Here is a 15,709-nt window from a genome sequence, read left to right on the forward strand (position 1 = left end):
CTCACAGGATTTTTGTTAGGATTAGATGGGTTAATTCATGTAAAACCCTGGCATGTCATGATCACTCCATGAATGTTATTTTTACTAAAATTACTCATTACTATTATTTTTATACATTTATATAAAAATTTCCAAAGAAGACCTCAAGAAACACTGCCCTTTTCCTCTCACCTGGCAAAAAGAAGGATTTGATTTGAGAAGTCCAAGTGGCAAGGACATTGTGGTCAATTGACAATCTGAAAGCATTCCCTTTTAAAAAAAAAAATACATCTTTTCCTCAACCTAAGAAAGACTTAAATATTAAAATGCATTGCTTGGGTGCTTTTGTTTTTATGGTGATTTTGTTGTTCTTGTTCCACAAAAATACTTTTTAAAATAGCACAACCCAGTATTAGACAAATGTTTATCCGATTATATAGGCACATCAACTGAGAGAACATAATAAGGGAGAGTTACTAGAAATTCTAAACGTGAAAAACAGGCATATTAAAATGAATGAAAAATTATAGGTGTTACTGCAGTAAGCTGCTTGTAATATTCTTTAATGGCATATATTTCCTGAAACTGTGCTCTGTGGTGGTTTGCCTGCAAAATGAAAGAAAGCCTGTCTTCCAGGTCTGCTTGTGTGGCAGTATGCAGAACCAGCAAATACTTCCAACTTTTGGCTTGTCTAGTGTATCATGGTTTTGTTTGTTTTTAACTTCCTGGGTTTTAATCGGATGAAGTTCAGTCTTTCTCAATTTGGATCTTCAGCACTCAAAGCCATGTGCTACTGGTAAGCTTGAGTCTGGAAAAAAAAAAACCAGCTCTGTGATGAACAGTTAACCTTTCTGGAAGGTAGATGCTGAATTCTCCCTGGTGTGAGGTGCCGGAGGCAGGGTTGAAGGTGAGCTTGTGTGTGATGGAGGTGGAGGTGAGGGAGGCGACTCCGAAATTCACTCCTCCTACAGTTGAGTCATAAGAGATGGGGCTTTGGAATTGTGGAGACTCTGAAGAAGCGATCATTTAGGGTCATGGTATCCTAGTTTTTGGTGGCTGCTGGGAATAACATGGAGAAAAGGGATCATTGTTAATAGGAGTTGAAAAAAAGCTGGAGACCCCCCGGGGAGGATGAGGGGGCACTGAACCCAGATCGTGAAGGCAGTTGGGACACTGGCGACATTTGGCTGACATTCTGTGTTGGAAGTCGTCTTGAAGATGCCATTGTACTTTTCAGGGAAGTGACCCCTGTCAAGAATGTGTGGCAGCCACAGCTGTGCTGGGGACGGGGGGCTGGAGAGGGCCGAGCGTGGGTACAGAGTTGAATGCAGCTGGCCCCTTGGAAGAGGAGAAACACCTGGGGCTGTCCTTTCTTTTCACTCTCCCACACCAGAGATCACCTCGGGAGAGAGTTGGGGTGCTTGTCAGTAAAACGAATTGCTAAGTATGAAGTTTGAAAACTGCTGGCTGCTTCCTGTTTGAAAGCAGTGCACCTGGCCTTGTCATGGCGACGATGCATCCCGAGGTAACACGTGGGTGAGCCTTAAGCCTCCAAGACTGCAATTTCCACCTAAATAAAAGATACTTTCAGTGGATTTGTATCTATACGTTGGACAAATTCTGAGGAAGAGTCGTGTAATCCATGAGCCATGAGCTGGTGAAGCCAGCTGCTGTTCCCCTTGGAAAGGTCAGGAAAGCTTTGCATTAAAAATCACAGTTTTTGCTCCTGGTAACTCGTTATGCATTGTATTCAGATTTTCCTTCTCAGATAGCTCAGCATCAGCACGTTCTCTTTGGTTAAAGCAGTGCAGCTTGATTGAAAGAAACATGGAAGAGAGCTTAGGAAGAGATCTTTTGTTGGGGTATTTTGTTAAAACAATAAAAACACACATCCAATACCATTCCCCGGACCCCACACATACAGAATTATTTTTCCTTCTTCTAACTGGTCGACTGTATCCTAGAAATTCCCAGTCCTTAGCACAGACTCTCACCTGCAGTTTTATCCTTGTCTTCTCAGCTATACTTTTCACTAGTTGCCCCGGTCTCATCCGTTTGTTTTCTTTCCCAAATGTATCGTAGATCTCATCAACAGGAGGAAAGGGCTGCAAAAGCAATGTCTTCTTAGCAAGGTGGTAGGGAGAGGGGCCCCTAATTTGGGCTTGTTGGCAAGGGTGTTGGTGGCAGAAGTGACATCGGCATGTCAGGAGAGCCTGTTTTCAGGGTCCTCTGCCAGAGAGCATGCAGAGTGCCAATTACAATCAATTTCTCAATAAAATTGTGTTCAACCTTCTCCAACACAATCTGAGACAGAAATGACAGAGAACTGTAGAGAACTGTTTTACTTTTAAAATTTTATTCTGTAGAGTCAATTTCATTCTTGCAGGTTTATTATCATTATTAGCCTTGGACTATGAGACGCTCACCTCACTGGCCTTCCTTCCGAGTCATTGAAAAACAGGCAGAGTAAATTAGGGAAGTGTGGGGGTGATGGCCCTCGCCCACCCCTCAAACCCCCACCCTGCACCACTGCGGCCATCTCTCTAGAGCAGGGCTTCTCAGTGGCAGCCGCAGTAAAAGGCTGCTGGCCCCTGAGATCCGAAAGTGCAGGAGTTCGCTCTCTGTGGTTCGAGTCACGCGCTTGGAACCTAATGGGCTGTTAATAGCAGATTGCATCCCTTCTCTCCAATCAATCATTCTCCTCTCTCTCCATCTTGAGATCTCTCATGCACGTGCATGCACACCCCCTGCCTTCCACTCAGAGCCCATTGCTTTGGGAACCACCAACCAACCAACCTAATTAAAACACATTTTTCCAATTGCTGGAGCAATTCCCCCAGTGCTCTGCCTTGCCACCACCACGCTGGGCTCGCTCAGTGCCTACCTGTATTTGGCTCCCACACAGGCTCATCTTCTGCAGCAGAAGTCTGTTCATTTAGTGTTGCTTTGTGTTCTGAGATTGAAAGCATGCCTCTTTCTCTCAGGAAGCCAGCGTCTTCTAAGGAGGAGAAAAGTATGCACACTGTTTTAATGTCACTCCACCACCTCATCACCAACTTTCCTGCCATCCTGATGACTGTTCAGCCATCATTGAACAATTGCAATGGGCCAGTCCTATGCTAAGTACTTTTTCTTTTTTCATTGCAGGCATTTTAAAGTGTCATTGCTTCCCATCCTCTAAGCTGGCTATCCTCATGGCTTTTTTTTTTTTTTAAACTATCTTTATTATTTTTAAGTGTATTATAAATGGTATTAAGCACATTCACTTTGTTGTCCAACCATTACCACCCTCTATATCCAGAACTCTCTTCAGCTTGCAAAACTGAAACTCTATGTCTGTCAAACGATGATTACCCATTCTCCTTTCCTCTAGCTCCTGGTAACCACCATTCTACTTTCTATGAATTTAACTTTTCTAGGTATTGATATCACATGTAAGTGGAATCATACAGTGTTTATCGTTTTGTGACTGGCTTTTTTCACTTTGCATAATGTCTTCTAGATTCGTGCATATTGTAGCATGTGTCAGACTTTCTTTTTAAGACCACATAAGATTCCACTGTACCACATTGGAATATACCACAATATACCACATTTGGCTTAATTTTTCATCTGTTGATGGACAGTATAGTTGCTTGCACTTTTTGGCTGTTGTGAATAATACTGCTATGAGCATGGATATAAAATATCCCTTTGAGGTCTTGCCTTCAGTTCTTTTGGGTGTATACTCAGATGTAGAACCAGTGGCTCACTTGGTAGTTCTATTCTAAACTTTTTGACGGTGCTCTCTACAGTTTTCCATAGCAGTGGCACCATTTTACATTTTCACCAACAGGGCACCAGGGTTCCCACTTTCCACACCCTGGCCAATACTTATTATTTTCTGCCTTTTTGATAGTGTATGCTTAGTCGCTCCCTGGGCTTCCCCTGTGGTGAAAGAGGTAAAAAATCTGCCTGTAATGCAGGAGCCGCAGGAGACGCATGTTCGATCGCTGGGTCAGGAAGATCTCCTGGAGAAGGGCATGGAAACCCAGTCCAGTATTCTTGTCTGGAGAATCCTATGGGCAGAGGAGCCTGACAGGCTACAGTCCATAGCATTTCAAAGAGTCCAACACAACTGAGGTGACTTAGCATGCATGCATAGTTGCTCAGTCCTGTCTGACTCTCTGCAACCCCATGTGCCTCTGTCCATGGGATTTTTCAGGCAGGAATGCTGGAGGAGGTTACCATATCCTTCTCCAGGGGATCTTCCTGCCCCAGGCGTTGAACCTGTATCTCCTGTGTCTCCTGCATTGCAGGCAGGTTCTTTACAAGGTGGCATCCTAAGTATTTTATATGCCTCCCAACCGCCCTGTGCAGTAGGCAATATTATTTTCCTCTTAAAGATCAGAAAATTGAACTTATATATTCTCACACAAAAAAGGTAAATATGTGAGGTGATGTGGGAGAGGATCCTTTCATAATGTAAGTGTATATAAAATCATCTCATTGTACACTTTAAATATCTTATGAACTTATTTGCGAATTATACTTCAATAAAGAAAAAAGAAAAAAAAAAGATCAGGAAATTGAGGCTTGGGGATGTCAAAACATATTGTTCAAGGCTAGAACTGGTTAACTCAAGTCTAGCTGCCTCTAGAGTCTTTCTAGGAAAAATAAGGTCCCTGTTCTGTAAGTTTCCCTTTACTGGCTATATTGACAGCATATCAGCAAAGAATTGAGGGCTTATCTTTTTCTAGTTAATGGTTAAAGTTGTCATATACTTTCTCAGGGAAACAGAACTCTGCACATTGCATCTGAGCACAAAGAAGACATTCTTTTCTTATGCTAAGGAAAACTAAGCTAAACCACAAGGGGGGAATTTATTTTCTATGCCATGATACCTTTCCTAATTGGGAGGGTAAGAACCAACGTGGTGACTCCTCCCAGAGTTGGAAGGAGAATGGCTATTTTCTGTTAGCCTAAGAAGAATATGCATTTATAAACAAAACTTGGCACCCTGGAGGGTTTTATCTTAGGTCCAAGGTGAAAGATATAGACACAAACAGATGGCATTTCATTGCCACTGGTGAAACTTTTATTCAGCAATTCTATAGCTAAGCTCTGAGTTTGCCACTCTCTAGCTTAACAACCTTAGGCAAATTTATTCACTTATTTGAAACTCAATTTTTTCATCTATAAAATGGGAATATAAATATCCCACTCATAATAGCTGTCCTTTTCTCCCCAAAGAGAGAGTAAGAGCAAATAAAACCTTTTATGTATGTTAGAATGTCAAGCTCAGTACCCACCATGACTCCTTTTGGTCCAGACTGACCAGGGGTTTCCCTGATGACTTTGTCACTAATCAGTCCTGGGGACAGCAAAGCTCAGCTGAGTTATGATCTGGTACAAGGCACCCGTAGAGAAGCAGGAGGGCACAGCAAAGATGACTCCTTTGAGTTGGATGCAAACATGAAGACTGGGGCAGAGGGAAATCCAGCAGACAGGTCCAGTCTTTGATTTAGGGTTAACTTAGTGTGTTACTTGGGGCAGGGCACTGAAGCTCTCCCAGCTAAAGTTCTCTAATCTGCAAAAGAAGAGCTCTGACTTTTCCTAAGAAGTCAATCTAATTTTCTTAATCTTTCTGTAAGTTAGCGTGATTCAGTCTTTTGATCATTTTTATGGCTCCTTTTGTGAACTCTGGGCTTCAGTGTAATGAGTCCTGATATATAAAATGCTTAGCACTTTTCTTGGCACTTAAGAGATGTTTAATAAAAATTTTCTCTTTCCTTTCCTTTCTCTCTCCTCTCTTCCTTTCTTCTCTTGCACTTTCACTCTGGAAATGACTAAAATTCTCAACTGAGGCCTATGGAACCACTTTTATGATGCACATTCATGTTATTTTCCATCACTATCCATACCTAATTCATAGTTACTTCTTGGATGAAGATGGCTGGTCATATACTCTGAACTCATGAGACAGGTCCCTCATTAGAGTATTTCCCCAAAGGACATGGGAACCTCTTAGAAAACAACTGAAGTTTTACCATCAAAGTGTACATTCTGGAATCACACAGACATGGGCTAGAATCCAAGCTCACCTTCCATATAGTCGTGTAAGTGAAAGTATATTCTAGTGAAGTGTTAAAAAATCTCAGATTTTTAAGACTTTCTCAGTTTAAGTTCTAGCTCTGTTACTTAATAGCTGCATGATCTGGGGCAATACTTAACTTCTGTGTTGTACCTTGACATCTTCATCTGTAAAAAGGGATAGTAATAAAAATTCATAGTGTTGTAAGGATTAAATGTGATAACACATTTGACATACTTAGAGCAATTTAGTAAGATTGTACCATACCATTACTACTGCTACTATTACAATTGCTATTGTTACTTCTGCAGTTACTACTAATGCTATAATGGCATCATTGACTCATTTCATGACTGTTTCTTGGATACAGACATAGCTTGTGAAATATACCTTAAAGCACCATTGCAAGGTGTTGTGTACTGGCTTCAAGTTCCACAGAGATTCCATTTCTTAATTTAAATAGGATCTCTCATATTATTAATAAAGTATGTTAATAGTAGCTCATTTACCAGTTGAGTGAGATTATGTTTTTACCATGAGAGTTAAATATGTATGTAAAACGTAAATTATGTAAATTTTTTACTCAGTTGAAAAGATATTTTCAAGCACCCACCGCAGTACAGTGTAACTTATTTCGGAGCACAAATAAGATTAGTGGCATCGAGAAGAGAGTCGTATTTAAAAACCCTAAATAGACATATGCAAAAGATAAAGTTGAAAACTCAAGTGGAGTAAACATCTCCAAAAAACTCTCCTTTATCACAAGACATCAGTCTTAGGTTGTTATCTCAGATAAGTTACCTCCTCTAACAAACACATGTTTTAAGTACCCGTATAATTTTTTTTAAAGAGGATATTAAGAAGGGATGTATTTCATACCCTCCAAAAGAACCTTCCCCATCCGCAACCTCAGGAACCAATAATAGTATGCATCGAAAAATGAGCAATTTTTTTCTTCATAGGATATCTCTTAAAATCACGTTCGTTCAGATTCGTATAATTCCTGTACCTCGAACAGCTGGTTCTGTCCTCTAATCCTTTCTCCATTAGAGAATTCAACACTGCTTTGAGCAACACTGGTTAGCTGATGACCCAAATCTCCTTAATCCAGAGCAGCCATAATGCTAGGCAGTGACTAGGGGATTTTTTTCTCATCTACTCCATACATTTTCTAGTTCCCTTTGTGTCTCCATGGTGTTCTGATGACTGAATGTTGCTGAAGCAGCTAGAGATGTGTGGTTGGCTGAGGATGGTGAGGAGTGAGGGGTTGAAGGAACAGAACTTAGATTTCTTTGGATTCACTTTGGTATATAGTACATCTGGTAATGAGAGTAGCATCGACATATATACACTACCATGTGTAAAATAGATAAGTAGTGGAAAGCTGCTGTATAGCATAAGGAGCTCAGCTTGGTGCTCTGTGATGACCTAGATGGGTGTGATGGGGGTAAGGGGTGGGACTCAAGAGGGAGGGGATATAATGTATACTTAGGGCTGATTCATGTTGTAGAGTAGAAACCAACACAGCATTGTAAAGGGATTATCTTCCAATTAAAAATTAAAAAAATAAATGAGATAGAAAAATGTAAAAGAAAAATCATAGCTGCCATTTACAGAGCTATTTCCTGTGCCCCTGCTGCTGCTGTGAAGTCGCTTTAGTCGTGTCTGACTCTGTGCAACCCCACAGACCTCAGCCCACCAGGCTCCTCTGTCCCTGGGGTTCTCCAGGCAAGAATATTGGAGTGGGTTGCCATTTCCTTCTCCAATGCATGCATGCATGCTAAGTCACTTCAATCATGTCCGACTCTGTGTGACCCTATGGACAGCAGCCCACCTGGATCCTCTGTCCACAGGACCCCCAGGCAGTTGCTAAATTTAAGCACATTATCTTATTTAATCTTTACAGCTAACCTGAGGCTTTATCTCCATGTTACAAATGAGAAAACTGAGGCAGAGGGAATGGAAACAGCTCACAGAATGACCCTTGGTCAATGACAAAAGGGGCTGAGATTCAAACTCAGATCTGTCTGACTTTGAAACCTTCATTCTTATTCACTGTAAATATAGTGTTTGGATGGATCTCTGGATCCTCCTGAAATTTCCGTTTTTAATGGTCTCAGAGATTTAGGACTGATGAACCCTGAGTTACCTTTTTTTTTTTTTTTTTTTTTCCTTGTTGGTGTTTCATCTTTTATATTTTATCTAGGCTGCTTCTAAGGTACCGATGGTGCCTAGACATTCATGAACGTGACTACCCCAGTTTTATTCCATTTTCTCTTCTGTTTTGACCTTTTCACATATGCCTTATGTCTCGTGCACAACATAAGACAGATTCCTTAGGTTATTTGAGTAACCCTTTGGGTCCTCTATTTGACATTGGAGAGTTACAAAACCTGGCATTAACCAAATAGAGCATTGGTTGAGTCTCTTGTTATCAGAGAACTTCCCATTCTCAGAATGAGAAATCCTGCTGGATTAAATATATATGTATATGGCTGCACAACAGGAGAGTTTCTTGGGAGTTACTTCTATAAATTTATAAATCTGGATGTTTGCTTGCCACATTATCTAAAATGACACAGAGTTTTAAAGAGAAAGTGAGGCTTGGGCACAACAGGGGCAAAAAAAAAAAAAAAAAGCACAAAAAATGTAGATTATCTCCATGGACAATTCTGTGGGATCTGATTCTCCTTAGGAGGCTCTGCCACTCCTTCAAACTCAGCTTCTCACGAACACTTCATTTACTCATTCACTTACTCCTCTATTCACTCATCCTTCTGTCCATGGTAAGAACAAGTCAAACTGACACCCATTCCTGATTTACATGACTTTCAATGATGACAATAATAATTACAAGCTTCACAATCTCAGAATCATTTATAATCTCCAACAAAGTCCCATATCCAAATCTTGCCCCTTGTTTTTCTATGATGCCCATTCTCTTCATTCAATTTATTATCCCACCCATTGACTACTGTTATTTTCTTCTGTTGAGTCTCAAGGCCTCCAATTTTCAATTCTTTGTGCACATCACTGTTGAGAACAGCTGTGCCCGGTTGATACATTCTCCAGGTTCTTTCCTGCTCTGAGCCTTCAGTGCTTTCTCCCCTCTCTGCAGGTTTCAGAACCTACTCTACAACCTGGCCTCCCAGAGGAGGCCAAAGCTACTCCCTTACCTGCATGTCCCTTGCTTCAATTGCTGCTTGACTCAAACTTGTTGGGTTAAGCCAAACTATTGTTTTCCCAGCCCCTCTTTTAACCAAGCATTGATTATGTGCCTACTATATGCCAAACACACTCATGCTTATGCGGCAGTTTTAGAACTTAAGAATGCAAACACTGTAGAATGAATTCCAGCTCTGCCCCTGGTGAGCTGTATAATTTGACCTAGTACATTAATTTCTTTTCATCCTCTATCTTTTTATTTGTAAAATGGGTTGGTAACAATAGCACTTAACTCATAGGGTGTGGTGAAAATCAAAAACGAGAATGAAGATAAAACCCTTAACACAGAGAAAGCCTGCATAAAGTATACAATAAAAATCTGTCAGGTATTACTTATGGAAAATATAGCCTTTAAAAAATGTGTTCTCTTATTTTTTTTTCAAATATGAAGATGTCTCCTTTTAATCCCTTTTCCAGAAGGAAGGAACCATATCTTTTATCATATCCCCAGTTCTTAGTACACTACCTGAAATTCAATAAAATATTTGAATTAGTGAATAGAGTTCTAAGAATAGACTAGGTTTTAAATAAAATGTTTATTGGATTTAGTAAAGAGGCTGATAAAATTGCTTTTGACATAAGCTAGTTGTCAATGAGTGTTAAAGGATCAGACTTGCCTCAGACAATTTGCATTTTTGCAGAAATAGATTCCACAATCCTAAGAACAGTCACCATAATATTTCTTCTAAGCAATGGAATTAGGAAATGAAGGAGAACAGGCGGCCAGACAGGCCACTTTATGTGAAGAGGGAAGCCAGACAACTAGAGAACTGTGATGTGAGGAATTAATTAGCAATTACTCTCCCCCTTTAACTAAATTATACACAGACGTATAGAGGAGGCAGAGTCAAGGAGATTTTTGGTGGCAGAGTCAGAAAGCTACATAGGAGGTTAAATAAAAGAATATTCTAGTCACTACACTATATCATATAAATCAGTAAGATCATATTATCTATTCCAAGTGTTCTTAAAGAGCTAACAAGGGAGTAATTCATGAAAAAAAAATCTTCAGAAAAATCAGAGCATGAACATTAGAAACCATAGAAATGTACAGTTCTCTACACAGTCAGTCCTTGATTAAACACACTAATAGAGGAGAATTCAGATAAACCAAGTTTGTGGATAATTTTAAAAAACTATTGGTTTGGTTTTGAAGTGCTTCTCTGCTTATCCCCTTCACAGAAAGAAAACACAACTTCTAATTATATTTGCTAATATCATTCCAAAATTTCTTGATGGACATTGCCTGAGGTTGAGAGCCAGTGACTCAAAAAGGCATGCAAACATTAAAGTGGACCATTCTGGATTTGGGAAAGTGAAACCAACCGTGGCCTTAGATAATGGAAATATGAATAATCTACATAGAATAGAACCTCAATAAAGCTGAAAACTCTCTCATAGCTTAGTCTTGGCAAGGCTCAAGTCAAAGGGAAATAGTCATTGACATTGACTTAAGTTTTCATTATTAACTTTTCAACCAGTGCTCAGGAAATAGCACTTCTTTTCTCTATTCCTGTCTTATCTTACAGATAACCATTGCCCTCAACACTCACTCCTCTCCATTCCCTCAAATCAACATCAGGAAGCTACTGACCTAACCCTCTACCACATTCCTGAGACTATTAGTTTTCATGTTTTTCAGAATAAATTTCATTCTCAGACCCTTTCAGGCTCTTTCCTTCCCAGATTACCCTAATATATATATTCTGGCCTCATAGGAGGAAAAGATGCTGATATTAGAATTTTTCTTTGCAGTGGGAGGATTAAGGGAAGAGACAGAAAATTGTCTTTATAACAAGCATATGAATAATTGATAGTTTGCTTCATACAAAAATATGGAAAGTGGAATATCATCTCCATTTTACACAGAAAGAAACTGAGGTTCAGAGATGTCATATGTTGACTAAAGAGAGGAAGATTTTTCCTTAATTACCAATCCATCTGAGCCAGCAGGGAAGCCCCAGTTAACATTAGTTCATCAAATTAATTGACTGATAGATTGGAAGAAGTTGGTGTCTAAGATTGGAGTGTGAGCACTGGATGATTGGGTAGAAAATAAGATTGGTGGACAGCTTGGAGAAAGTTATAAAAAGGCAGGATAACAGGAACACAAAATAATTCTCTCCTTCATAAATTCTGTAGCCTCAGGTTGGGTATAGACAATGTTGTCCAAGGCACCATTTGGGATGAGATGCTTTTCAGCAGTGTTGGAAAGACTGGCTTGAACCCTGTCTGAATTTCACAGGGTGCTGCAAGGGTGTATTTATAGATGCTTATATTCAGCACTCTTGGAATTCTTAAGTTAAGAAAAATGAACCACAAGATGTGTTGACTTGTGTACATTATAGCAGATCAAAGAGCCACTTGTGACTGTTGAAGATGCTTTGGCAAAAATGAGAAGGACAGATCTAGGTAAAAAAGTGAAGTGTTGACAAAAAAGTAGAGCTGAGGAAGAGGCAGGTCAAAAATTACATCAACTGCTGTCAAGAGAGGATTCTGATAGAAAGTCTGGTTCTAGGATGCCTGAGATTGTGAAGTGTGTGTTTGTTTAAACACGTGTTTGCTAGGGCACCATTTTGCTTTCAAGAAAAGATGAAAAGGCAATACTGCAAGCAAGGATGATGAGAATGATAAATGGATTAGAGGGCATGACTTATTGTACAAAAAAAGATTGAAGTACTATAGCATAGATAGCCTGGGGTTGGGGGGAACAGCAAAGGAAAACAGAAATTGCTAATACTTATGAGCACCTGAGAGGCTGTAACATGAGTGACATTCATTTTGGAACTTGAGCACATCAAAAGACATGCTTAGTATGGTCTGGAGATATATATATTTGCCCATTTACCCACTAAGTTCAATGACACTGAACCAGAAAAGGCAGGAAGTGAAGTGTAAAGTCTGAAGAGTTGGAAAGAAAACATTTGAAGTGTTTTTGTTACCTTCAAGGAATGATATTATTAACTTTCTGCTCTGTAAGAAGAGTGACATTAAGCATGGGAGATTATACAGCTTCTCTGTGTGTGTTCATGAATAGAATCTCAGAATGGTATCTGAACCTTCAGAGTGGCCTGGGATAGGCATAGTGATAGCTAGAACTTGAGGGTTTTTCTGCCGTTGGTTGAGAGGGACTCATTGGAAAACATTTATTGATTCATGAACTAGTGATTAAGTGCAAGAGTTTTGTATTCACCTGCTTAGGTTCAAATCTTGACTCAGTTACATTCTAGCTGGTAATCTGGCAAGGAATTTAACCTCTCTCAGAGTTAAGTTTATTTATATGTAAAAGCAAGGATAAAGAATAGTCTATCCTATATGATTCTTCTAAGTAGAGAGACCATTACTCTAATGAAATCAGTCAAGAGGGGCATAAGGAATTTGGTGGACTATAATAGTTCACTGAGGCAAAAAGATGATATAGGATGGAAAGGATTAATGAATGAGTGATGAGATGGGAGAAGTAGGACCAGAAAATGGAGAGACTCAAATGGAATATTGGTCAAAGTAGGCACATGGCCATAATAAACAAGTCAACAATATAGTACAGTAGAAATAAATATCTTAGTGCAGTGAAATAAAGAGATCTTAATACAGTAGAAATGAATATCTCACTCAAGTAGCAGATAGTTTTTATTATTCCAGGAGCCCAGATTTCTTCCATCTTATGGCTTTACCATTTCCTGAGGCCCCAGAGTCTTGTACTGGATCCTCTGTATCTAGTGACCAAATGGAAAAGAGAGAGCATGAAGGATGGCGTGGGAGATTTCTAAGTACTAGGTTGGATATAGCACCTGTCATTTTTTGTGTGTGTTCCATTGACTAGAAACACACTTACACAGTCAAAATTAGCTGTTAGGATGTCTTGGCCATGTATTCCCAGGAGAAGAGATGAGTTTTGTTGAACACATAGCCAGCAGTGTCTGTCACATATGGCATACTAAGAATCTTAGATTTAATCCTGAAAGCAGTAGAGAGTCAGCGAGGTAATTGAAGCCAGTGAATGATTGAGTTTGTACTTCAGAAACCAACCTGGTAGAAGAAGGATTTGTTTTGGTTATTGCTTAGTCATTAACTCATGTGTGATGCTTTTGTGACCCCATGGACTGTAGCCTACCAGGCTCCTGTGGATGGGATTTCCTAGGCGAGAACACTGGAAGTATTCAGTTGCCATTTCCTTCTCCAGAGGATCTTTCTGACCCGGGGATCCAACCTGAGTCTCTTGTGTTTCCTGCATTGGCAGGTGGATTCTTTACCACTGAATCACCAGAAGGATTGGGTGGGACCAGAATTCAAGTAAACAAAGTGAATCATCTGAAACACAATGAGTCCTCAACCAAAGGAGTGGTGGGGGATGCAGAAGAGGAGGCTTTTGAGAAATGTGTAAGAGTTTGAATGGGCAGGTTTACAAATTAGTGGATGGGAGCAAAGAAGACTGGAATTAATATAGAAGGACTAAGAACTCCCAACTGTCCTTCACTAGAGAAGAAACACAGAGAGGGAAGAAACTTCTGGAGGGAAATGAAGATTTTGAAGACCAAACACCCCACTGCCTTTTCTTTTGATGCCTATGTTTTAGTGAGCCTGTTTTTTTTTTTTTTTTTTTTTTTAATTAATTTATTTTGATTGGAGGCTCAGTACTTTACAATATTGTGGTGATTTTTTCCATACATTGACATGAATCAGCCACGTGAGCCTGGTTTTGAAATCAACATTGGGACATATATCCTGACATGCACAAGTGAAGTTGTGGAGCTAGCACAGGACTTCTTTTGAAAAATCAAGAGTGATATATATATATATATATGTATATATATATATATATATATATAGAGAGAGAGAGAGAGAGAGAGAGAGAGAGAAAGGGAGAAAGAAAGAGATGGGAAGAGAGAAAGGGAATGGGGGAAGGAGCGGGAGAAAGGAAGATTTATATTAAGGAATTGATTCGTATTCAGTGGGGCTGGGAAGTTCCACAATTTGCCATCTGGAAACTGGAGACTCAGAAAAGGTGATGTAGTTTTGGTCTGAGTCCAAAGGCCTGAGAACCAAGGGAATCAATGATGTAAGTTCCAGTCCAAACTTGAAGGCCTGAGCACTTGGAGAGAGAATGATGTAAATCCTAATCTGAGGGCCGGAGAAGTCCCCACTCAAACAAGCAAAGAGAGCAAATTCCCCCTTCCTCTGTCTTTAGGTTTTATGCAAGCCTGGACAATCCCATGGATGGAGGAGCCTGGTAGGCTGCAGTCCATGGGGTCGCTGAGGGTTGGACACAACTGAGCGACTTCACTTTCACTTTTCACTTTCATGCATTGGAGACAGAAATGGCAACCCGCTCCAGTGTACTTGCCTGGAGAATCCAGGGATGGGGGAGCCTGGTGGGCTGCTGTCTATGGGGTTGCACAGAGTCGGACATGACTGAAGTGACTTAGCAGCATCAAGCCCTCAATAGATTGAATGACACTCACCTATATTGGAGAGGCAATCTATCAGCACTTTATACTCAGTCTACCAATTCAAACACCCTGACAGACATACCCAGAAATAATATTTAACCAAATATCTGGATACCTTGTGGCTTTGTCAAGATGTCTCATAAAATTTACCATCACTGAATTATTCTCCTAGAGCTGTAACAGAGAGCATAGCCCTGTTGATTTTGTACTTCTGTCTTCCATAACTGTGACAGAATAAATTTCTCTTGTTTTAATCCATGCAGGTTGTAACACTTTGTTATAATAGCCCTGGGGGACTAATGCTGAGCGTGGTATCTAAGGGCACCAAACACAGAGAAATTTTGACAGAGCGATGGTTTATCTTTGCCCAGTGTCAAAATTAATTATTAATTAAAAAGCACTTTTATGTTACAATATAATCTGCATACATATTCTCATTCTCATAGAACATAAATTTTTCTGTAGAGCAGAAAAAACTAAGGCTCAGTGAGTTAAGAAATTGCCCAAGTTCCCACGACTAGTGAGTGGTATTGAGGTCCTCTGGCTTCAGTATTCACGCTGGAACTAGGGTGATCCCTTCTGTGCAAGAATTAAGATGTAGTCTCTTGCTGAGTCATCAGCTACCACCCAGGGAAATTAGGAGGCAGTGACCCTGTAGGCTGTGGGTAGTTCCCCTGAGAACTTCTGTGCTCAGTAGGGCTTACAATACTTGGCTGTGTGGAAAGGCTTACCTTTTCCCCTCCAAGAGCACTGGCTGTGTAAAAGACAAGTGCAAGTGAGGAGGAGATTGTCATGTGAGCTGTACGCAAGGAGTTTTGTGACTCTTGCCCACTTGAAATGTTTCTTTGGGTGCTGCTCAAATGACCTTGTGGCTTCTGAAGAGTGAAGTGTGCTTTCTAGTGACCAGCCCTGCCAATTAGCCAAGGGCCCCCTGCTCTGGTAGAACTCTGTGTCACCATGTGTCATTTTGAGATGCACCCAC

General features: G+C 40.2%; 1 protein-coding gene and 1 long non-coding RNA gene across 3 annotated transcripts in view; one reads left to right on the forward strand and one right to left on the reverse strand.

The window, feature by feature from the left end:
- PPARGC1A (PPARG coactivator 1 alpha) overlaps nt 1–15,709 on the forward strand; it is a 409,900-nt gene that overhangs the window by 117,605 nt on the left and 276,586 nt on the right. The gene's annotated exons all lie outside the window — the stretch shown is intronic.
- On the reverse strand, nt 1,920–5,404 carry LOC123334458. The gene is made up of 3 exons (XR_006552327.1): nt 5,271–5,404; nt 2,864–2,977; nt 1,920–2,084 (listed from the first exon to the last, which is right to left on the reverse strand). It is a non-coding gene; the product is annotated as an uncharacterized LOC123334458 (long non-coding RNA).

Source organism: Bubalus bubalis, chromosome 7 (assembly GCF_019923935.1).
Source record: "Bubalus bubalis isolate 160015118507 breed Murrah chromosome 7, NDDB_SH_1, whole genome shotgun sequence".
NCBI lineage: Eukaryota > Metazoa > Chordata > Mammalia > Artiodactyla > Bovidae > Bubalus > Bubalus bubalis.